General features: G+C 35.8%; 2 pseudogenes; one reads left to right on the forward strand and one right to left on the reverse strand.

Moving 5' to 3' along the window:
* Positions 1–485: 485 nt before the first annotated feature.
* On the reverse strand, positions 486–24,892 carry LOC124100986 (rap guanine nucleotide exchange factor 2-like; annotated as a pseudogene).
* LOC124100987 (cAMP-responsive element modulator-like) lies at positions 2,983–4,854 on the forward strand (annotated as a pseudogene).
* Positions 24,893–25,349: the final 457 nt, after the last annotated feature.

A 25,349-nucleotide genomic window follows, 5' to 3' on the forward strand; every position in this document is an offset into this window, starting at 1 on the left:
CCTGAAAAGGGAGGGAGAGAGAATAAAAGGAGAGGGCCAGCATATGTAGCTCTGGAAAGAAGATGATTTAGGAAAGATGCGAGGAGGAGTCATGGTATCCATGGTGGTGTGTCTTAATGGGAGCTTCTGGGGCATGTTTAAATGTGCATGGGAAGGGTCCAGTTAGGAGCAAAATGGAGATTCATAAGTTTTCTGAGAGGACTTTGCTTTGAATTCCCAACTCTCCACTCTTCCATAGTCCTCTCAGATTACCCCAAATGGAGATTTCAATTCCAGTACAAGTGTGAATAGAGTTGTAATCAATATTTTAATGTAATTCTTTCAGATTTACCCAAATAGACATTAAACGTATTTACTGAGAGTGATAAAAATTCTGTGAATGTTTATGTGTGAATATGTGCACATTCAGGCGTGTTTGGGAAGGGGTGTTTGTAAAAGTTTCAAGACTCTAGGGAAGTAGTGTAGTCATTTTCACTAATTTGAAGTTTTGAAAACAATTCCAAAATCAGTTTTATTATTCATTTATCTTTCATATAAAAAAGAGCACACTTTGAAAACCTTAAATTGTTATCACAACTTGAAGCAAAACAATTTGCAGGGAAAAAAGGGACTCTTTTCCATTTAAATCAGTCTTGGTATTTTCAGGTAAGACAGCAGATGTCATAAAACTCAAATGTCTAAACTTTTGTTTATGAAATGTAAATACAAAAATACTTAAGGAAAGCAGCTTATATCAAGGAAGAGGTCTAGCATACTGTCATCCTCTGCTTCCAAAACAAAACCATAGTGTATAGAAGCTTAACTTCCAAGCAGTAGGCTTAACAACAACAACAACAAAAAATGATACTTAATAGTCCACATGCAACTCCTTCTTAACAGAATCTTGGAGGAAGGGATGTGAAAGAATGCTAAGGAAATCCATCTACCCCCAGAGGTAGATGGGGTTTAGTCATGGTCCACCATTCTGTCCTGCCACACCGAAGTTTGTTTCCACAGTGCTGACAGGATGCCTCTGGAGCAAGACGGGCACAGAGTCAAGAGAAGAATTGCTGACAAGACTGGATCATGAAGAAATTTCACTGTGACCAGAATCTGAAAAATTATATACAGTACCACTGGGAGCCAAAGGATGACCTGCATGAGAAATAAAACGACATAAGTTAGACATTCTGGGTTCACAACATCAGAATGAAGTCCACCAAATACAAGCAACAAAGAAAGTAGCCATGGATTATCACCATTGAAGTAGGGTTTCATTAACAAAGTGAATACAACATTAAAGTAAGTGTTTAATCTGATGGAGCTAAATCATGTAATTAAATGTTAAAAAGGGACACATACATCTGTGTTTGTATGTGTGTGTGTGTGTGTGTGTATACTGTCATAAGTGTATGTATACTGTCATAAAAGCTATGAAGTGATGCAGAAACCATGGCATAACTTGAGTATTTTTAGCTCCCTTGGCTTTGAATTACACTACTATTATAACCCATAAAGGGACACTTTGTCTGGGGGCAGTGACACACGCCTGCAATCCCAGCAGCTCTGAAGGCTGAGGTTTGAGGATCATGAGTTCAAAGTCAGCCTCAGTAAAAGTGATGTGCTAAGACACTCAGTGAATCTCTAAATAAAATACCACATAGTACTGTGGATGTGACTCAGTGGTTGAAAGCCCCTAAGTTCAATCCACATCACCCTCCCTACCAAAAATAGAAATTGGGCTGGAGACAAAACACAGTAGTGCTTGCCTAGCATATACCCATGGCCTGGTTTGAATTCCAATATTGGGAAAAAAATAAAAACAACTGAGTAGACTTGAAAGTGAGATTTTTTTCAAACTTCAAAGTCATTAATCTTGTTTTTAATTTTTAGAGTGATAAGTACAGCAAAGAAAAATTCAACTGAAGATTGTCTTCAAAAACAATAAGAAATAACACCTGAAGAGTGTCTCTTTGGAATTTCGCTACTCATTTTTCAACATTAAGGATGTATTAGCAGGATGGGGTTGTGGCTCAGTGGTAGAGTGCTCACCTAGTACGTGTGAGTCCCTGGGTTCAATCCTCAGCACAAATAAAAATAAATAAATAAAAGAAATGTATTCTTTCCAATCACAACTAAATAAACAAATACATAAATAAGTGAAGAATGTGTTAGCTGAATCACATGAAAAGCTAATTGTTGAGGATACAATGTGTACTTTCCCCAAGACCATCATTGTAAAATGCCTCAACACATCTCCATTTCCTGTCCTAAACAGATCATACAACATTAATGCAGAAGAGCTCTTTGAAAACATAAAACATGATAAACATACTGATACTCCAGATTTATTTTTTCTTTATGTTAATATGAGTCTTGATTATCTTTTTGTTGTTATTTTTAAAGAGACTACATTTTAGGCAATCAAAATCTTTTCCTTCTATGGATTCATTCTTATATTAAAATAGTTAATTTTCTTCCACATAATTCTCCAGGTTCACCATGTCCTTAAATCTCCTTTGTTACTAAAATAATTCTGAAAATCTCAAGGAAGAGGCTTGTCTTTATGTGTTTAATAGAAAAGAAAAGCAAACTTTCTCAGGATTTACTTTTTTCTTTTCTATAATGTATTAAGGACACCACAGTAGATATATATCCTAAATATAATATTTTTATGTATAAATATATATATATATATATATATATATATATATATATATATGTATTGTAAGTGCTCCTAACTGAAGTATGTTTCCAACTATATAATAAATAGGTACTTACTCATTTAGAGTTTACACCTGGGTTTAAAAGATTTAAGATATTCTTATATGAAATATCTTTTTATTTTTTATTTTATTTTATTTTTTTTTACCCCCTCGGGGCGTCCCCGGGGAGGCGGTCGCAGAGTGGGGGAGGCGGTCGCAGAGTGGGGGAGGGGAGGGCGGGGCTCGTGGACGTGGTTCCGTCCGCTGCTGCGCTACTTTTGGTCCGGACTCGGCTGGGAGGCCGCGGCTGCCTCATCAGAGCTGACGTGGGGGCGACGTGGGGCCGCGGTCGGCGCCGGCGCCGGGTTGCTGGGCGGCGGCGCCGCTCTTGAGCGGCGGTCGGGCTCGGCGTCTCCACCTCCTCGCGTCCGTAATCAGTGACGAGGTCCGCTACGTAAACCCCATCGCGGCGGGATAAATAAAGAAGAAAACGGAGAAGGAGCAAAGCATTGATTGCAAATGTCTTAATAATGAGCAAATGTGGCAGGAAAAAATATATTAAGACAAATGTAAGACAAATGACCATGGAAACAATTGAATCTCGGCAGGATGGAAGTATAACTGATTCTGTGGCAGAGAGAGAATCTGCTCATATGCATACTCAGACTGGCCAAAATTCAATTCCTACTTTAGCTCAGGTTTCTGTAGCTGGATCAGGCACTGGAAGAGGCTCCCCAGCTGTAACTCTAGTGCAGTTACCTTCGGGCCAAACTGTACATGTCCAGGGAGTAATTCAGACACCACAACCATCGGTTATTCATTCACCACAAATACAGACTGTTCAGGTAGCAACAATTGCAGAGACAGATGAGTCTGCAGAAACAGAAGGTGTAATTGATTCTCATAAACGTAGAGAAATCCTTTCACGAAGACCCTCTTATAGAAAAATACTGAATGAACTTTCCTCTGATGTGCCTGGTGTTCCCAAAATTGAAGAAGAAAAATCAGAGGAAGAAGGAACGCCACCTAACATCGCTACCATGGCAGTACCAACTAGCATATATCAGACTAGCACGGGGCAATACAATGAGGAAACTGAACTTGCCCCAAGTCACATGGCTGCTGCCACAGGTGACATGCCCACTTATCAGATCCGAGCTCCTACTACAGCTTTGCCACAGGGCGTAGTGATGGCTGCCTCACCAGGAAGTTTGCACAGTCCCCAGCAACTAGCAGAAGAAGCAACACGTAACGAGAGCTGAGGCTAATGAAAAACAGGGAAGCTGCCCGGGAGTGTCGCAGGAAGAAGAAAGAATATGTCAAATGTCTTGAAAATCGTGTGGCTGTGCTTGAAAACCAAAACAAGACCCTCATTGAGGAACTCAAGGCCCTCAAAGATCTTTATTGCCATAAAGCAGAGTAACTGTCTTTGACTTGGACCTTGTTTACTCTAAACTCTAATCAAGGCAGGCGTTGCACCAGTTCTACTAATTGCCATGTGGACTTGTGGAAGGGACATATGTGACCCTTAACTAAGAATCCAGTTTGGCTTAGTGTTTGAAATTGAATTGGGAATATTGTTCCAGGATTTGGAGTGCAACTGTGTTCACATTTACCAAGCTTACTTCAATCTGTTTGTCAATAGCATGCAAAAAATATTTTGTTTGCCCTTTGCTTCTACTTTTTCCAGGGAAGCTGCTAAAGAATGTCGACGTCGAAAGAAAGAATATGTAAAGTGTCTGGAGAGTCGAGTTGCAGTGCTGGAAGTGCAGAATAAGAAGCTTATAGAGGAACTTGAAACCTTGAAAGACATTTGCTCTCCCAAAACAGATTAGTAGAAATATTTAACTATGAACTGATTACAACATGTACAGTTGCTTTTGAAGGCAATACAATATATAGCCGGCAAGAATTATGGCTTTTTTCCTTTGTATCATTCATCTTACTTTCTAATCTCTAACATTCCTAAAATGCTTCCCTGTACGTAGTTAACTCTTAGGTATAACTTCAATTTTTTTAAAAAGAGACAAACTGTAAAAAATGTATGTAACAAATTCTTAAAATGAAATATTTGTAAGACTTGTTCCAATGCTACATATTTGCAGTTCCCAATCTCTGTGTCATGAATAGTGTCCTATGTAATAAAACTTTTTGCAGGTCTTTAAAATCATTTTAGGAAAGGATGATCAAATGCATCCAGCAGTAGAATAAAGTTAAACCACAAAAATACCTCAGGAAAGAATTGAAAGAAAGTATAACTAATGACATGCCTATATGAGAAGAATAGCCTAGAAATGAATTTTTGGCAGATTTTTGTATTAGTCACTTTGTAAAGAAAATATTATACAGCTGTCCTTGAATGCTATAGTTGAAGAGAGTTTTAATAGAACCATGTTGGTTGCAAAAAAAAAAAAAAGAAATATCTTTTTATAAACAAAACCTACAAATTCTAATAAGAAAGATTTAAATCCCTCCCTGAAATTTTGGTAAAAAAAAAAAAACCAAACCCAAACCAAAAGCAAAACAAAAAAAAAAACAAAAAGAAAGAAAACACTGCTTAGAAAAATCATCACTCAGATGGAGCACCTGGCATTGGAGGAATACTCCCATTTCCTTCATTTATTGAGATGAAGCAAAACTGGGGTGGGAAAGAAAGGAATCATCCTATGGGTCAGTGGTGCCTTGGTTTTCTAATTACTGTTTTCACTCTCAAGAGAAGAGGAGGTACTGGTTAATACCAGAGCCAGAACATCTTAGCTGACTTCCACTACCACCTAACAACTGGATGAGAAATGAATTGAGATGTATCCACCATTTAACAAGGGCCTAGAACTGACACCCACACAAAATGCACAGATGCCTGAAATGTATACAAAGAAAAGCAGTCATTTGTTGAGTGAGTGAAATCTAATAATTGATTAACCTTTTAGATCTTCCTCAAAAGAAAACTAATTCTTAGCTCTTTTACTAATGATTGACACCCACCCTTTCAATTAAAGTGCAGGAGGAGGCAGGAACATGGAGAGTTATGGGGAAGAGAATTATCATCTATTTTAACATAAGAAAGTATCCATATAAGGAGAATATTTAGATTTCTTAAAACACAAGACCCATATTAACACAGTGGAAATATAAATTAGGAACATCAGTATTTTTTTTGTTTCCAAGGAGCTCTTTTTCTGTATTAATGTTTTTTGATCAATATTAGTTATAAGTAACTTTCACATAAAGAGTATCTTTTATACACAGGGCCAATATAAACCTTAAATTTTAGAATGATTTTATATTTATTAATTTAATTCTATTAAGTATAAGAACAATAAAAAGAAATACAAAAAAATTCCAAGTCTATTCACAGAGGGCAAAAAACCCATTGAGCATCATAAAAGAGATAATTAAAATTATTATAATGTTAAAATTCTATAGTATGATACAATATAATAATTCTAAAATTTACTAAAACTGAAAAGTATATATTTTGATAAAGGAAAAGAACAACTCATTTAGTTCTACCTTTCCTTGGAGAACTCTGGGGAAGTTGGAGGAGACAGCTGCGAAGGTGCCTTTGGTATTTTATCATCAGCTGGATTCTTGTGACATTCCAAAGTTCCTTCCTCAGTCAGGGAAAGAAATTTCTTTAAAGCCTGTGGAGAGCTGATGCCTATAAAAGAAAAAAAAAATAACTTAGGTATGCATTTTGAAGACAAAAATAAATAGTAATGACTAAATACATTTTCATATTAAGATTTACTTTTACAGTCTGATTCAACTTATCTACAATCCAAATGTTCTTTGTGTTACTACTCATGGTACAAACAGATCACCAAGGCATGAGGTACCTGGAATTTTTTTCATAAACATGTATTTTTAGTTGTATGTGTACACAATATCTTTATTTTATTTTCATGTGGTGCTGAGGATTGAACCTATTGCCTCATGCACACCAGGTGAGTGTTCTACCTCTGAACCACAACCCCAGTCCTGGGGTTTGAGTTTTGACTGATATCTACAAGACTACTATAAACAGATTGTTTTTGGTATTTTACTTTGTATTTCAAATCTGAAAGTTGTCACTTTTATTCAACAATGAAGAATAAACATACAATTATAAAACATCTGAATTTAGGATGACAATGTCACAGACAATTTCAACTCCAGTTGTTTCAGCTTTAGGATGGAAACACATTGTGGTGTGGCTGGAAATGTGAGCTGTGGAGAAGTGGGAATGATGGAGAAAAGCAAAGGGGCAAGGGTTAAGAGGAACTGTCTCAAAGAATGAATGAAAGAGCTGTAGGAATTCTGTGCCCTGATACTCAAACAAGCACATGAAAGAGGAGCAGGAGACACCATGTAAAACACTGTGTCAGAGAGACAATGACAGAAGACCTCAGCAGAGGGGTGGGCCACTGCAGGATCCAGTAGCATGAGTATTTAAAGTGGCTCAACATTATTTTTCAGAAATAAAGAAGTCAAATTTTATTTTGAAATAAAATTATTTCATTAATTAGAATGGGGAAAAATCCCTCTTAGTACCTTTAAGTTACTATTTTATATAACATTGCTTTAAATATATTATACTAAACATAATAAGATGTCAAGTAATATTTCAAGCACATTTAAGTTCATAAATCCAATATGAGCTAAAATATATTGAGATATTCTGTATAGAAAGTGGGAGACAGCTTCATATGTAGGTACACATGCATTATATAAAATATGGCTAAAAAGTTGTTTTTAGCTAAAAGGAAGATTGATCATCTTCCAAATAAAAATGTCAGCACAGGAGACAGAAGTCAGCCTTCAGGGAATTTAGGAATACATATCTGTTGAGAGGAACAGCAATCAAGACACGTGTAGTTTGATTTTTTCAGATAGGAAGAATGACACAAAATATTTAAAAGACGACTGATGTCAAGTAAAAGTGTTCTTTTCTCACATTCCCATAAAACTCAACAAGACACTTGCTGGTCAAGAGGAAGAGGGCAAGGATAGAGTCCGTGAGTGCTCCAACACATTAATAATGTCCAACTCACAGCATGCAGGAACTACGTTACTGCCAAATAATTTTATCTAAACAAACTCTTTGCTATCCATCCCCCTTTTAAAATTTCTTTAGTTTTATTAACATTGTTTCTTTCTACATATATGTAGAAAAAGAGAGCCAATCCATTTCATAAAACTTACTTGTTTTACATTCATATAAAGTGCCTAAGCCAGTAGATAAGTTACTTTTTTAACATTTTTTTTTTTAGTTATAGGTAGACACAATATCTTTATTTTTTATTTTTGTGGTGCTCAGGATTGAACCTAGCACCCACACATGCTAGGAGAGTGTTCTACCCCTGAGCCACAACCCCAGCCCTAGATGAGTTACTTTCAATGGGAAAAATTAGAAATGTTTTTTGCTGTTTAACATTCAGGCATTAGATGTATTCTCACTGCTCCCAAGTTGCAGAATCAGTGATTCAATAAAAAGAAGTCACCTTCATGCCTACCATGCACAAGGACCAGACTTCCATTACCAGTACCATAGTACAATAAAAAAGAAACATAATCACTTCCATACAGACACATAGCTGAAAACATTGCAACTATATTTCTACAATTTATTGATCATAAGGCAAAACTAGTTGAAAAATCATATCAACATAAACACTTCATTACTAGAAAAATTAACTTACTAAATGTGTAACTTGTACATTTATTTCCTTATTTTGCCAAGACCAAAAAATGTTATTTAATAATATATTATGTTTAAAAACTGTCTGATCACTGGTAAAAATAAAGTGTAACTTGCTGAGTATTTGTTTAGTTTGGAGATAATAGTCACAAAGAAATTCAAGTGTGATAGACAAGTTAGTCCAGATAAACATTTTTTTAACTAATCTGAAAAGCACAGCAAAGCATAACACCAAAAATTAAAACAAAGTTGGAATGAACCCAACTACAGGGTGTAAGTATAAAAAAACAAATTTTCAGAAACAATCATAAAACTCAATTTGAGGAAAAGCAGGGGGGAAATGAGTGTCATCACTTACCAAAAGGTGGGAGATCCTTCTCAGACACCTTGTTCTTTAAAGTATAGAGGACCACAGTGGGAACCTGCAGTCTGTGGTTGGCCTTATGTGGTTGGGGATGTCCCTTCTGCTGTGACTCTGTCCTAAGAGCCACTTGTGAGGTCTTAGATACAACAGGCTTTTTGTTACCAGGATTCATAGGCACTGGAAATTGTTTGGTTTGAAATTATTACAAAAAATTTAAAATGTTAGTAGCTATGTAGAAGATAATTGTAGAACTACAGGAGTCTTTTCTTATGTCAGAATACTAAAATACCCATCTCTCCCACCTATTGCTTATAAAGGCCAGAAATTGGGAGGGGGCCCCTAGTTACAGAAAATGAGAGAGCACTGGCAGGATAAAGGTATTTAATTAAGGAAATTAGTAATCTTGAGGAAGATTACATAGGAAAACACCAAATTAAAAAAAAAATAGAAAGGTGTATGGTTTGTGCTCCCTGAATGGGATAAAAGCTGCAACAGGAAAATCAACAGGAATAATTTTGTAAAACGACATCTAAAACTATTGGACACATCTGAGCTAACTTTTAATTTAATAAATTCTACAAACTATAACCTATTGACTATCAACTTCTTCTATAGAGAATTATATATGTAAGCAAATAATGAACAATTGCTTATGTATTACACTATGCAAAAAATTCCATGGTAGAAAAATGGCAAACCAGTTTACTGGGACAATTAAATGTTGTGCATGTAGAATCTTAATATCTAAACAATTCAATGCCATGTTCTTCCCTCATGTGACACACTCGGAAGCTTGGTATAAGGAAAGAAAAGTTACTCTTTCAAGGTCACATTGTTAGTGTTGTAAGCAGGATTTGAAATCAGAGCGCTCTCCCTGAATAGAGCAAGCTCTTCACCATGACATAAAGTTCCTAACTGTGAATCTTCTAAATTAATCTATTTAACATTTAAATTCTGTACAACATTATTTTTTACACCTTTACATACAAGGCACAAAATTGTTCTAAATGAAAAATGCCTTTGTTTAGTGTGCATTGATTGGGACTGAGCCCAAGGAATTCTACATGCTAGTCAAGCGCTCTACCACTGAGCTATATTCTGAGGTCCTTATTTTTATTTAAATATCTATTTTTTAGTTTTAGGTGGACACAATATCTTTTATTTTTATGTGGTGTTGAGGATCGAACCCAGCGCCCTGTGCATACCAGGCGAGTGTGCAACCACTTGAGCCACATCCCCAGCCCTGAGGTCCTCATTTTTTATTTTTAAGAAATGCATCTCTCTTTGCTATCCAGACTGGCTTAGGACTCCTGGGCTCATGACCTTCTCCCCTAGTCCTCCTGTGTAGCCAGGACTAACTATACATGTGATCTATGAAGCCTGCTCATAGTTAGGCCAGCCTTTTAAAATGCTGAGGACCTACACCTCAGGCTAAGTTGTGGCCCACTGGGTGGTAGAATTGTTGTTTTAAATAACAGCTGAATATGTGGCTGGGAACCATATGGGCTGTGGATATACATGACACAGTACAACATCCAGTCCTGTGTCCTCTGACCTGTGAGGCCCCAACCCCTCAGGTTGCACATTGCTTTGTGAGTATTTTGGTAAGAAAACAAGCAATGAAAATTTGAACTGCATCTGCCCATGTGTCCTGTAAGTGAGTACTGGCTGCAGTGGAATGAAACCAAACAACTTGAGTATGTCCATCGTCTTGTCCTCCATACACTAACTCAGCTGGACACAAAGGATTCATCAAGGACAGGGGAAAGGTTAGTGCACTTGAAGACTAGAAACCTACTTGTCTACACTGGGCCTTATCCTGTCACCATGCATGTCACTGCACAGGAAAGAAACACACATGGCAGTCGGAGTCTGCAACCATTTCCAGAAAAACTCACGTGTGTTGGTTGCTGGCTCACACTGCAGAGACATCACGTGAAGACTCTCCTCATCCATCTCCAGCTCCAGATTGGACAGGTACTGCTTCACTTTCACAGGTACTGCTTCACAGATGAGCTATCTGCCCATCTTCATAAAGCTTTTTGGTGTTGATTAAGGAACTTCGGCATGCCCACATTTTAGGACCACCTGTCTGAGCCACCTCCAGCACTGTTGCATTTTTTCTACCCTGGCTGAGAGATCTGAAGGATGGAAAGGTCCATATGCAACTCACTTGAGCATGGAGTGATTTTATCTATTGGAAACTTCCAGAAACTATATATGTATTCTACATTTGAAAGGTCACATGCCTCATTCCCTAAGCAAACTGTTAAATGGATCAAAGAATACTGCAGATGATAAATGTTTTTTTTGTTTGTTTGTTTAAAAAGAATTACACACAATACATACAGAACAATGTGTTTGGCACTTGTTCTGATTCAATTAGGAAATTCTAATATTCTCCTCTACAGAGCATTCAAATGTTTATATAGAAGACAGTAAACAATTATGTAATAAAGCTTATGCAAGAATTCAAGGCTATAATCATTAAGCTTTGTATTATATTTACATCTCCTAAAAATGGTGTTTTAAAGATTCAAATAAAATTAGCTCCACTATTCTCAATTGTTTTCATATTCCTTGTGTTGAATGTGATGAGTTTTTATAATAATATAATAAATCTGTTAATATAAAAATCATGCAAATGTCATCATCTACATACATAAACTATTTAGCACATGAATTGTTAAAAATTACTTTTTTAAAAATATTGTTTTTTATACAATGGAAACTGTATTTCATTAACCTGTAAACATGATTTTAACTCTGCGGGCACCTGTTATTTTATTCATATGTACTAAAATATCTGTGCAATAGTATTTAAAATGCACAATTTTTCTTTCTAATATTCTTCTTCCCTTCCCTCCTTTGGGCTCTCCTCATTTCAAGGCACAGATTGTATTAATTTGTTTTCTGAGAGCCTGGAAATATGTCTGATCATAGTTCCTGAAATAATCATCAATCATTCCACAGATCTCATGGATCATGACTTCAAAAGCACAGGCCCCAACAGATTAAACTTGAAGTCAGTTTGACATCTAAAATTCTGTTAGGGAAAGAGATTTCAAACAATGCAAATTGTCAAAAAATATAGCAGGTAGGAAAATAATGCAATGAACTGAGCAAGAACTATGTGTGGCTATGCAAGTCCTCCACCACTCATCCCAAACTCTTCTCCCATTTCTTCTTCCTTTACATGAGAGCCACGGAGATTGAAGCACAAGGGCAGAAATAGACATGGAGATAACATGTTCAGAAATAAAGGTCTAAACTTCTGCATAAGCCCTTCTACAAGTCCACAAACATTAAACTGCATAATCATCCCACACACACCACCTTACTAGACACAATTTTTCTGGTTCAAAAGACAAACATATTTATTTTTGTTCTAGAAAAATATTGACTTATTTTGTCTCCTAGTCATTTTTTACTAAGGTGACATCTAAATCTATCATGTGAATAAGGAGACAATACTGTTTGGGATATTTACATATTTATAAGAAAGTGTTCTAATAAATAAGGAATAACTATCTGTGATTCATGTTTACTTAAAAATAGTTGAAGGACAAACTTTTTACGAATAGTCAAAATTACACATGATGCCAAGTAAGACATCTACTCCAAAATGAATTTTTTGATGGTGATTCTTGATACATCCTAATATAATATCTGCAATTCTGCAGATATAAATATGTAAAATTTCTTCATTAGTATGAAAACTCTAAGCTTAAGCCCTCTAGTCCTGAAAGTGCCACTGGAGGTGAATCTCTCACGGAGTCCTGAACATGAGATCTGGGTCAACGTTAACTGAAGCCATTCAGCCAACTTGCCGGATCTCTTTTGCAATCACCCTTAGCTTCTCAAAGTTGACCAGCCCATCTAGGTTTGAATCATTTCCTGTAGTTGGCAATAAGAAAATGGAAATCACATGGCATCTATTATATACTGCTACAAGTGAAGGTGGAACTCCCATACCTTGCATTTACCTTCATGAAGGAATGTGAGAACCTCCTTGATAACTGGGAATAGGGGAATTATGGGAGGTTGCAGGTTTTGACTTTTGAGAACATCACAGTATTTTTCTATGTTCCTGGAAGGGTCAAATAGGTCTTGGAGATCCTGAAATAGCTTTTCATATTTATTGGGAAGTTTTTCCCAGGTTGCTCACAGTCTTGCCACTGGTGCCAGGTTTAGGCCACTGAGAGAGGAAGAAAGAAAAGGGGGATTCATGTAAATGTTTTCTTCTGAAATGGATGAAGCAAAACACTGCACTGCTTATTTACTGACAAATACATCTGCATGGATGCTTTCCATGTCTGGCAATGTATAGAGTGGTGCAGAGGAAACTTGGGTAATCCTGGGTGATGAGAATGCCAGATAGAAGCAGAGTCAGGGCCAAGACTGTGGGTTGGATTCTTCTTCCCTTTATACTCCCCTTATCTGTTTATTATCTGCTAGAGTGTAGGTCCCACATGTCCTCAAAGGCTGTGAGTATGAGCTCAGTCCCTCCTCCATAGTGCTATTGGAAGTTGATAGAGGGTGTCTTTAAGAGGAGGGATTAGAGAGATGTCTTAGGTCACTGAAGTGTATTTAAAAGTTGATGCTGGGACCCTGAATTCTTTCTTTATCTCTTTTTCCTGTCCGAGGCATGAAGTAAGTAGCTTTGCTCCACCACATGCACTTGTTTCCTCAACACAGGCTAAAAAACAATAGAGGCAAATGACCACCACCTGAAACCTCCCAAACTGTGAGGCAATATAAACCTTTCCTCTTTATAAAAAGCTTCTTAGCAACATTGTTACAGCAATGAAAGCTGACTAGCAGACCATCAGCAAAACCGCTAGAATACAAGTATTGTTGCTTTTCCTCCAAATAGAACAGTGTTTGGCTCACAGCAAGCAGTTAATAAAACAGAGTAGGAAAATGTTCTCCAGTAAGAAATTAAAACAAAAGACACAATAGTCATGACACCATGATCAAATTCCCAGCAGATAAAAATGATTAACTTTACAGTCACATTTAATATTAAAATAACTATTTTTTTTTCATTTGCACTTTCTACTAGGTTCAATCTAAGCACTTAAAGGGGAGGAAACTTAACATTTATTGTTATGCAGCTTCATGCTCTCCAATGAAATTCCACATACATCATATCAATTAATCTTGATAATTCCTTGTGTTATTATTATTTTAAAAGGAGGTTAATTGATGTTCCCAGAAGCTCAAATAGTTAGCACACAGTCCAAGTTACTAAAAAATAAAATGTGATGGATTTCAAATGTCCAATCTCCAAATCAACATATTAGAGGTTCTTGAAGGTAAGGATTAAGAATCAGATAAAATAACTGTTCACTGAGAGTCAATGACAATCTAGCAAGAGTTTGATTACCCGCATGGTATTAAAAACCTCAGTCATTTATAAACTACCACATTTTATAAAATCATATGATATCCCTAGAAGGAGATGATTTCTAATCTGTAAAACACTGAATCTTAAGACTGATATGTGCTCCTCCCTGATGATTGCAAACATTGAGTTAAAATTCTTGCATTCCCTAAGGTGCAATGCTATCTTGATAAAATGCTTAATGAGCTTCATCCTCTTCAGCTGGTTTGTCTCTGGAAGAATTTCAGATGCCACCCAAAATGTCTCCTGGTTAATGACTTCCTCAAATTTCTTCAGGTTGTGACATCTGGATTGTGACTTAAGTCTAAATAAATCATCTATATATTCAGTAGGCTCAAAGTTGCAGAAGAGTTCAAAACTCTGCATGGAGAGCTGGGTGGCAACTTCCACAGTACTGAGCTGAAGGAGGGAAACTTGACCTTCTCGCAACAACTCCTGAGCATCCTCATTTGAACAAAGCACTTCTGTCTCCATGTTGTTTTTCAGATAATGCCCATGAAAGCAGAAGTGTGTTAGATGTAGTCCAGCCTAAGCAGAAGCCTCATGATATCTGTAAAACATAATCCTACTTCCTAGGGAAGCTTGACAGAATACAGAATTGAATCCTGGAAGAGCTCTGTTTACCCATGATAGACAGTGCAGTTGCTGAATTCATTGGTAGAAAACAGAACCCAGAATTCAGAAAAAAAATAACAAGTCACTGGGGAATTCATTATTACTGACTGAGATACTTTTTCACTGTTCCTTTTCTGCTGTCTAAACCATTCCATCCTTTCTTCTATGGATGAGAGAAAATAGTTATTTCTAAGTTTAACAAAATGTACAGGCTCTATGTGTGAGCAGAAAAAGTCAGATCAGGGACATTACTCCATTTTCCAAGAATAAAAAGAAAATCTGACCATTGAGGGGCCCAAATTAGATCAGTTCAAGATCATTTAATTAAGAAAAATCCCCAAGAAAACTAACAGCTATTCCTTCATGTGATCTTATGACAACAACCCTAAAGCAGAACTCAGAGCTAGTCCATCTCATTTTAAGCAACTTATTGAAAACAGCATTTAGTTATTTGCTATTTCCTATTTTCTCCCTTCATCCCAAACTCCTTCCTTCCTCCCTTTTTGGGAGGGCAGATGTTTTCTCTAATTAAAATTCTGAAAATGAAGAAAGAGTGGAGGTCCCATTAAGCTGGTCTTTTGCAAATTTCACAAAATATCTATGGCAGAAAACAATGCATACTGGGCTTTTGACATTCACAGATAGAATGCTCTCCATTTTGATTACACATTAAGCCTATGACAGAGATCCACACATTTATTTTTTGAATAATGAGTGTGAATAATGAACTTGCAGCTCACTGGCGATCTGAAGAATTCCATCTGATTACAAATATATCAGTGTACATTCAAATGATAATTGAAAAAAACCAACTTCCTAAAATAAAAATATTTACTACTGTTGAGGGTGGAAATAAAACTGAAGATTACGAACATTATAGTTGATAGCAATAAAACAAATTTTGACCAAAGTCAATGGTAGTTTAGATGTATAACAAGGAAAATCTGAGCACAACAGAACCCTCCAGAATAAAAATAGAATAATGTTATTTTTGTGAAAACTCAATTTTCAGTCTGTATTGAATATAGTAATTATTTGAGATCCAAAACCAAACTACTTCTTTCCAACTTCTAGTTAGTTGTGGTTTGAAACTAAAATTACATATCCCCAACAACAGAAATGTCACTGAAAAGAATGACAAAATCAGCACTGCCTTCTTCCATGTACCATGGAGTACAGGCACTTATACAGCAAGCAACCAAGCTCAGTAGCAACTGGAATTTGGTTCCAACATTCAGAGGTGGTTTTTGTAGTGTAATGCACAATGACTGACTGGACAGAGTTATTCTGCCAAATACACTGTCATAGATATCTCAGCCTAAAATAATGAAGTTCCTTGAAAATCAGGTCTGTGGGAGCATATGATGATTGAAAATGATTAGAAGCACTGTTTTTGAATGCATACATATAAATAGGAGGAAGCAGCAGGCTTAACTCTGCGACTGCACCTCAAGCTCCCTCTGTTTTATCAGCAGGTATTCTAGAGGGCAAGCCAGAAGAGTTAGTGCATGTATGTTGGCTGTTAATAATACCTTTCAGATCACAGTGCCCTTGTGTAAGTGCTTAAGAATTCCCCCAGCAGTCTGTTGTGTACATTTACTATGATAGAACAATCCATGGTGTGGTTCTTTGGTTTTTAATATGTAGGGATGTTTAGTCACTTAAAAACCCTTAAGGTATTCATGTATTAGACTTTGATGTGGTTTTAAGGAGGGGAAAGAAATCCATGAGACAGTGTATACCTTCCACTCAGTTGCATTCTATTGGCAAGTTTGGAAAGCTGATCTGGAAGTCTTCTCTGTTTGATGACTCTCTCGGGTGTGACTGAGACCTCACACAGTGAATACTGATCAGGGGTGGCAGTAATCGCAAACTCCCTGATGGCCTGAATGACCACTTCATTTGCCGTGGTATCCTTACTGATCATGATGTATCGGTTTTGCTGATCAGCCTTAAAAACTCTTAGCACTTGATACACCAGATCTGGAGGAAAGAAAACCACACACAAGTAAAGATTTCAACATAAGGTGATGCCCAGCAACCTGGAAAGAATCTCCCTAGAAAAGATGGTGAGAAACTTTGACCACTTCCATACTAGAGTTGTAAGAACACATCTTTCTATAGATAACTTAAAGAATAGACAAACAGAAACAAATCTGTACATGGTAGGATATACACAATAACACCATGTGGGTATCAAAGAAAGAGAAATTTAAATAGAGATTTGATCTTTATTTTTCTGAAAAGCCCACAGTGACCTCAAATATACTTCCTATTCTTATTTATTTGATATGAATTAGTAATAACTTCATATTATGGGTTTTTATTTATGTTATCAATTAGGAAACAAGTTGAGAGAGATTAGATTTCCTATAGCCATATGAAAATAGTTTTCAAAGTAGAATGAGAACTGGTTCTAGACATTTGGAATTTAAGGCTCATCCTCACTCTATGCATCTGGGTATCAAAGAAAGAAAAATATGGAAAAAGATGACAATGTGAAAACAAAATAAGTAGTGGAGGTACTCACCGGGAGTAGTACTGATGTCTAAAATGGAATGATGTGACTGCAGCAAGTCAGGATTGCTAGAGGACAAGGTTCCTCTGACAGGCAATGTGGGTGGGATGTGCCTCGTCTGTCTTAGCCCTACTACACAGTCATCTGGAGACTGACCAGTCCCAATATCACTGAGGAAAGAATTAAAAGTGGATTATCAACAAGATAAAAATCTGTAAGCTATAAAGCCAATAATAAACCATAACCCATTAAATGTGCAATTTGTGTAAGAATGTCATTAATTTACTTGAAAATTGCAAAAGCCATGGTTGCTTAAGAGTATTAAGTTTGTTCACTTTGTTGTTTCTGAAGAATATAATGTGTCTCTACAGCATGTCTTTTTCACTAGAAAAACACATTTACAATAATAGTAGTTTCTCAGTCTAAAACTAGATTCAAGCAAGTATTAGCTCTAGTTTCTGGTGGGAATGAACTTCAGAAAATCCATACTAAAAAGAATAAATTTTGTCTCACTCATTTAATGGTTCTGCATCAAAATGATGAAGTTCCATGGTCATATTTGCAGGAACTAAAGAAAGTGAGTAAAATGAGCAGGAAAAAATCTAAACTATCCTAATTTTATCCTTTCAATATTTTAAGGGAGAATTGGATTATTATGCAGTTGAATGTAAGGAAACCCTGAAAGACATTATTTCTTAAATACACAGAGCATATAAAAGGAGACTGGTGCATGGTGGCATTTTCTAGATAAAAGAAAGGCAATGGAACTCCAATGACTCACTTTGATTTTTACTCTGCTAAAATTCTCTAATTGCACATTTAAGATTCCAGACAATCACCAATTATTATTGATGTCTATAAACTCCTTTCTATGTATAAAAAACTATCACAGTGGGGAAGTCTTAAACATGATTTAATAATATATAAAAGTTATTTATAAAGGATCTCTTTCTTAAAGTATCAGTGCTTCCAAATCAAAACATCAAACAAAATAAACATACCAATAAAAAACTAGATTATAAGCAAATTTGCCTTCTAAGTAGATTTTATAAACAAGTTGAAAAAATACCAAGGCATCATAAAGAAGAAAACTGTAGTGTAAGTTCTTCCAAATACACAGGAAAATCTATGACAAAATTCAATCTCTATTTAAGCACATATGGGTGTGTGCATGTACATGCAGACACTCTTAATTAACATTCTCTGAAAGATAGAAATCTTCACATTCTTGGGTGTTGTTTGTTTGTGGTATTGGGGATTGAACACAGACATGCTCTTCCATTGAGCCACTCCAAGGCCCTTTTTAAATTTTATTCTGAGACAAAATCTACATCAATTAATGAGGCTGGCCTCAAAATTGCAATCCTCCTGCCTCAGCCTCCCAAGTTGCTTAAATTAAATGTACGTACCACCATACCCAGTTACCTCAGTGGGACTTTATTTTTCAATCATATAAAAGCACAATTTGCCAAAATTATTAGATGTAATATATGATATCAAATGATGACTATGTCTTTAGGCCAAGGCATGGCTGACTGGGACACTCCTGGCACAAATGGCCATGATTATTAGTATATTCCAAGTACATCCTATAAGATTTGTCTTCTTAGGAAATGTTTCTCAGCCACATTTTAACATCTAGCATGATGGTCTAACTTTGCACTCTCATGGTTTCTTGATTACTTACTCATATCAGATGACTCTGGGACTAAAACTACTGTACATGTGAGATCCAAGTTTGAAATGTCCCTCTAAAAATTTAGAGAAAAGAAAGAAAAAGGCCCTCTTTAGCACACCCTCTTTTTGTTTCACCTCACTAACTCTCATTTTTTCCAAAACCCTTTTGGAGTCTTTGAAGACTTTAAAGTCTGTTGACTCTTCCTGTTTCCCTTGCGGTCCATATATTTCCTCTCTACCAACCTGAAAACCAAATCTGAATCCCATAATGCTTATTCCATACCCTTTCCTCCACTCTTTATGCACATTACAATTCCATGTTCATCCTAACTAATTTATTAATATTCAGCATCTTAGCTTCTGTAATAATGATTAAGAACAACATATCCACATGATTGTTTCAATATTACTTCTAAAACAGCTCAGCCATAAATTCCTGATATATTAGAATAATGTGAAAAATTTATATCACAAGCTTAGCATATTGTTTTATCACAGTAAAGTAATAAAATAATGCACAGAAAATTTGTAGACACTTACTTATAAGGTTTGTGAGGGAAGATACTCATCTGAGTCTTGTCATGCATCTTCTTTAGCTTATTCCTTCCTCCAACAGTGTTAGCTTTACTTTTTTTATTTACTTTTTCAAGTCCTATCACCTGTTTTCCATCTACAGCAGATCAGGAATGGAGGAGCCACTGACCTCCTTCATATCACCAATATTGGGAAGGTGGGGGGCACCATTTCTCTTCTCTTCTGACAGTCTTGTTAGAAGTTCTTTAAACACTAAAATGTATACAAAGAGAAACATCACATGCTGCCAATTATAAGATATCTGGACAAGGCCAAGGCAGCTGTAGAACTTGGGGGTACCTGAGAAGTACAGACTTCAGCTATGAAAATCCTGCACAAAAACATTACTCCAGTGACTGATACCAGGAATCTACTTTGTATATTGTTCTATCCAAGTAAATGTAAGAATAACAGTAAACATTTTAAATTTTCTCCTTTACCAGGGATTGAACCCAGAAGCACTTAACCACTGAGATACATCTCCAGTCCTTTCATTCTATTTTACTTAGACACAGGGTCTCTCTGAGTTGCCAGGACCTTGCTAAGTTGCTGAGGCTGGCTTTGAACTCATGAACCTCCTTCCCCAGCCATCTTAGCTGCTGGGATACAGGTGCCAGGCAGCAGTAAACCTTTAATCTATAGTATTTTAGATTTTATCAACATACATGCATTTCATTTCATCAATAAACACAGATAAAAGATGGTCTAATTATATATTTATAAATGGACTCTATATTTATAAAATATATTCTATATTTATAAAATACTACTTATGAAAGTTACTTCTTTCATGATTAAGATTTAAATGTTTAAAACAAGCAAAGGATAAAAATGAAAGTCTGCAAAAATACTTACCAAATAGTTTTTCACAGTGATAGATAGATGTGTGTTATCCCTTAGAAATTCCACGACTTTTGACAGCTGAATATTTTCAAAGTTTTGACCATTTAATTCTAGTATCTAAAAGTGAAATTATAAAATTACAATATCACTGACTGAAGAACAAAAATACCAAACTCCCCCTTATATCTAGACTGAGAAATATCATACCTGATCCCCCTGTTTCAAGCCTGCTCCAGCTGCTGTGCTACCTAAATCAGCACTGTCAATGAAGATTACAGATCCTCTCTCGGAGCCTCAAAGTAAGAGAAAATGCAGAGGAGCATCCCGGGATGGTTTTGTTAACGTTATCAATCTTCTTTTTGCCTTAGCTTCACATGCAATGTTTAACAGCCTTAGATGTCCACCCATTTTCTATAAGGGTTCAAAAGAGTGGTGTCAATTCTAGACAGGAGGAATGAATGAACTGAAATCTGATCTTAAAAAGATCACAACTACTACCTCTCTTTCCAGCTGATTTTCAAATTCTGCTGGAAACCAAGTCATTGCAAGATCTCCTTCAAAGTCACTGAAGTGATTATTCACCCACAATAACACTACTCCGAGTAACCTGAAAAAAAGCAATTTGTTTCACTGAGTTTTCTTGAGTGCTGAAAATTGGTGATTAGATTAATTTCAAATGAGATAGTTAAGTTTCAATTTACCTCAAAATACTAAAAAATAAAAAATAAACTAATAAAAATCAAACCTCAACAAGAATTTTATTAATAAAAATGATCTTCTGAACTACATATATCTACTTTATAAACAGACTATTTATATGTTGTTTGCCAGGAGACACCATGGATTTGTGAAGATATTCAATGATCATCTGACTTCACTTTCAAAACACATTTGAAATAACTCAAAATGAAAGCAAATGCAAAGTGCTGGAAACCTTCAGGGACAATATACGTCTACAGAGTAGAATTTTTCCTGTCTTAGATCCATACTTTTATATGGAAAATCACACTAACAACTACAAAAAAACAAAAACACACACACAAAAAATAAAGTGCCCCAAACAAACAAAGATGTTTCAACAACAGAAGCCACTGATATCAGAGTTCAAGAAATGTCCAAGAAGGAGTTCATAGTTGAACTGATGTATGAAGTAAAGGATAGTATAAGGAGTGAAATGAAACAAAAATACAGAAAGTGAAATACCATTTCAATAGAGAGTTAGAGATCATGAACAAAATTAAAAAAAAAAAAACAACAACAAGCAGAAATCCTCTAAATGAAGAAATCAGTAAACCAAATTATAAATTCAATAGAAAGCATCACCAACAGATTAGACCAGTAGGAAGAGAGAACCTCATACAATGAAGACAAAATGTATAACCTAGAAAGTAGAGTTGAACATGCAGAGAAGATGGTAAGAAACCATGAGCAGAACATCCAAAAATTATGGAGTAACATGAAAAGACCAAATTTAAGATTTATCAGAATATATGAAAGAGCAGAAATACAAACCAAAGGAATGCACAATCTTTTCAATGATATAATAATAGAAAATTTCCCAATCCTAAAGAATGGTATGGAAAATCAAATACAAGAGACTTACAGGAACCCAAATGTACAAAATTACAGAAGACCCATACCAAAACACGTTATGACTAATTAAGAGAATAAAGATAAAATTTTAAAAATATTTTCTTATATTCCATTAACTTGAATGACAACTGGTTTGAGAAATGTATCTTTAAGCTTATATTTAAAAAGTACTACATATTTAGGAGCTGAAATAAACTATATTTGCAACCTTATCTCTGAGGTTAGGATCATTGAACCACTCCAATAACTTTTTACCACTTCCATTGGACTAGAAAGAAAAGTCTGGTAGGTCAACAGGAAGTCTTCTATGAAGGCTGGATCTACTACTTAATTCTCTTCCACCAATTGCTTGGTTAACCCTTCTGAGGTTCCTTGTAACAAATAAAAGGTTTAATCATGATCCTGATTAAATAGGATTTATTTAATGCCTTGATCTCTACCCTTCTACAAAAAAGCAATCAGGTAAGTAATAAGGATGATAATTCATGCTATAAATAAATCATGACATGCAAAGGTTTTTAGTTACAAGTGATGACTTTCAAAAGATATTACGTTTGACAATGGAAAATGAAACAAACCTGAAGTTGCCATACCTTATACTATTTGAGTTTTCCTTTCCATTAGAAGGAGAGTGGTTCTGGGTCTTACCTTGATGACAATGTGACCCTTCCTTATTCCAGTTCCATCAAGGTCTTGATGTTCTTTGACTATAAGGATCTCTCTTTCCTCTTCAACTTTTTGCATATTCATTTCTGCTTGGTTAAGAACACGAAAGTAATCTTGATGGGTGACGTAGGCAAACTAGAATAAACATCAGTCACACGTTAAAGATAAAGTGCTTGCTGAAGACCTAGCTGCATGGATAATTCAGTGTTTTAATTTTTAAATACCAACATTTCCCTGTCTTTCCCATACTTTCTAAATTAATGCAATAATGAACTTTAATCAGACTTCTCTACTTTTAATGTGTTTCTTCTTTTGTCAAGAAAAATTTCAGGTTTAAAACATTTATAGATATTTACATAAAATACTATCAATTTAAAAATCTGAAGATGAAACTAGAAGTTCTCTTTAACATGCCTCTTTCACATTAAAAAACATCAGGGTAGAGGAATAGATTCCTAGGATGACAGACAACAAGCATATTTTCGTTATAGTTTAAATCATTATTAATTATACCCTATATTAAGGGTAATTCTTTTTTTAACACAAAAGTACATAAAATTTATTGTAAAGAATCCTTTTTTCCACATAATAATGAAAAGTAAGTTGTATCTAATTGAACATTAGCTTCAAGTCAGACATAATCAGGTCAAAATTCTATTATAGCACACACATTTTTAACATGCAATTCATTACAGTCAATGCTAAATAAAGATGCTCATTCCAGCCAATTTTCAAAACTTAAACAAGCATATTTATATTCCTATCAAAAGTTAATTTCTCATAACAAGGCTACAAAAGGGAAAAGGGTCTAAGAAACTACTTTGAGCTTTAAGAATTTAAAGTGTAAGAACTTGAATGAAGTTATGAACTGAAAATTTTCAACTTACGTAATATGAAAGTGACTCATGTATTAGTCATTCAAATAAAATCATTAAATATTCAATTTAATACTTCAAGATAACTTTCTTTCACCAAACAGCATTTGCAGTATAAGAGCAAATTAAAAAGGAAGCATTTTATTATTTTCAAAATGTAAACTACTAGAGCAATTATTCAAAAATAAATGTTTCTCACTTCAGTGCTTGGTTCAAAATCAGGGTGTGTGAAGGGTCCAGATTGCTCAAGGAATTTCTTTACATGGTTCCAGCGACCTTCCCAGTCTCCAGTGTCCCCACACCCACCATCAACAGCCATTCTGCACAGAACACAGTAAATTCAACTGCAAAGATCAATATGAAAAAGTCACACCTATAACTATTATGGTTTTATGGAATGAAAAGGTAACCACACCAGACCTGCTCAAATAGAATAGGAAATGTTCAGTGTGGTTATGTTTAGGCTTTCCAGTTTGTCTTGCTTATTATATTGGTTTATTTAAAACTAAGAACTATATGTTTGTTTCTATTTTTATTTCATCCATTTGATGAAATAGATCAGCCTATTTCTGGGTTCCTAGAGCAGCCTGGGCTCAAACTTAGAATACTGATCTCTCCATGAGAAATGGACTTCTCTGCATTTGGCACTAACAAAAGAAAACTGCAAACTTTCTGTCTATGCCTTCAACATTGGATCAGGAGGTATGAGATACCTGGGGGCACTTTCAGAACTGTGATGTTTCCACTATACTATTGCTTATGTACCTTTCTGAGTCAGAATGGTGTGATTTAAAGATCACTTTTGACGAGAGGAACTTTCAGGCATTTTTCTCAGAAAGAAACAGAGGTCCCAATTTTCAAAAAATGAAAGAATCACACTGTCAGGTGGTGGTTGTCACTAAACACACACAGAAAAGGGTTTTGAGAGGCAGTATCACGTAGAACCTTCCAGGGTACTGAATATGGGGCTCCACTAATAAAGATCTATCAACAACTAAATAATAATAATAATAATAATAATAATAATAATAATAATAATAGAGGCATCTCAGTTCTTATGCAGAGCTGGGTTCACTGCACAACTAGCGCTGTCCCCTTGAGCAGATCCCTTGACAGCCACAGACCTCACCTATAGGCAGTCTAGCTAGCTCTTAGGGGTCGACCACAGAGACAGTGGCACTTAGCCTGGCACACAGTGTGCACCCGACCTGCAACTGTCACTCCATGAACAAGCTGCGGGGGCAGCAAGGATTGGGTGGCTTGTCACAGCTGTCCCCGTGCCGGGGCGGGAGGCAGGGGTCCCTAGAGAGGCCCCAGCCTCCCGGCAGCACTAACTTCTCAGCCAGCAGCTCCTCTACTCTCCTTCTTTTCTTCTCTGGCTCTTCACCATCCACCATATTCTAAGCGTAATTCTTGCTCCATCATTATTATCCTGGCTAATTTTTAAAAGAAAAAACTTACATGCACATACAAATCTTGGGAGAAAATATATCAAAACATTATCAATATTTCTGATCAATGTAAGTCACACAGGACTTTCAATTTATTTATTATGCCCTTCTATAGTTTCCATGCTTTCTGCATAGACAGTAGTTCTGTTAGTTAATAGAAGCAGCAGTTCAGAAGAGAAACAGCATACTATAGTACCAAGTTCCTCCCACTGAGTCAGCTTACATAATCTAACTTTTTTGTTAAGCATTTAGGAGCAAAAAGATACTACTTAAAAAGACAAGACTTTTGTGTACAAGTAAATGTAAATAGTTGAATTAAAAATTATAAATACCCAATTTCTATCACACTTACAATTAGTGAACACATATTTGGAAATATATAGCCCTTGGTAACTTAAAAATA

This window comes from Marmota monax, unplaced genomic scaffold (assembly GCF_021218885.2).
Source record: "Marmota monax isolate L192 unplaced genomic scaffold, Marmota_monax_Labrador192_F-V1.1 WCK01_AAM20220418_F8-fsc00807, whole genome shotgun sequence".
NCBI lineage: Eukaryota > Metazoa > Chordata > Mammalia > Rodentia > Sciuridae > Marmota > Marmota monax.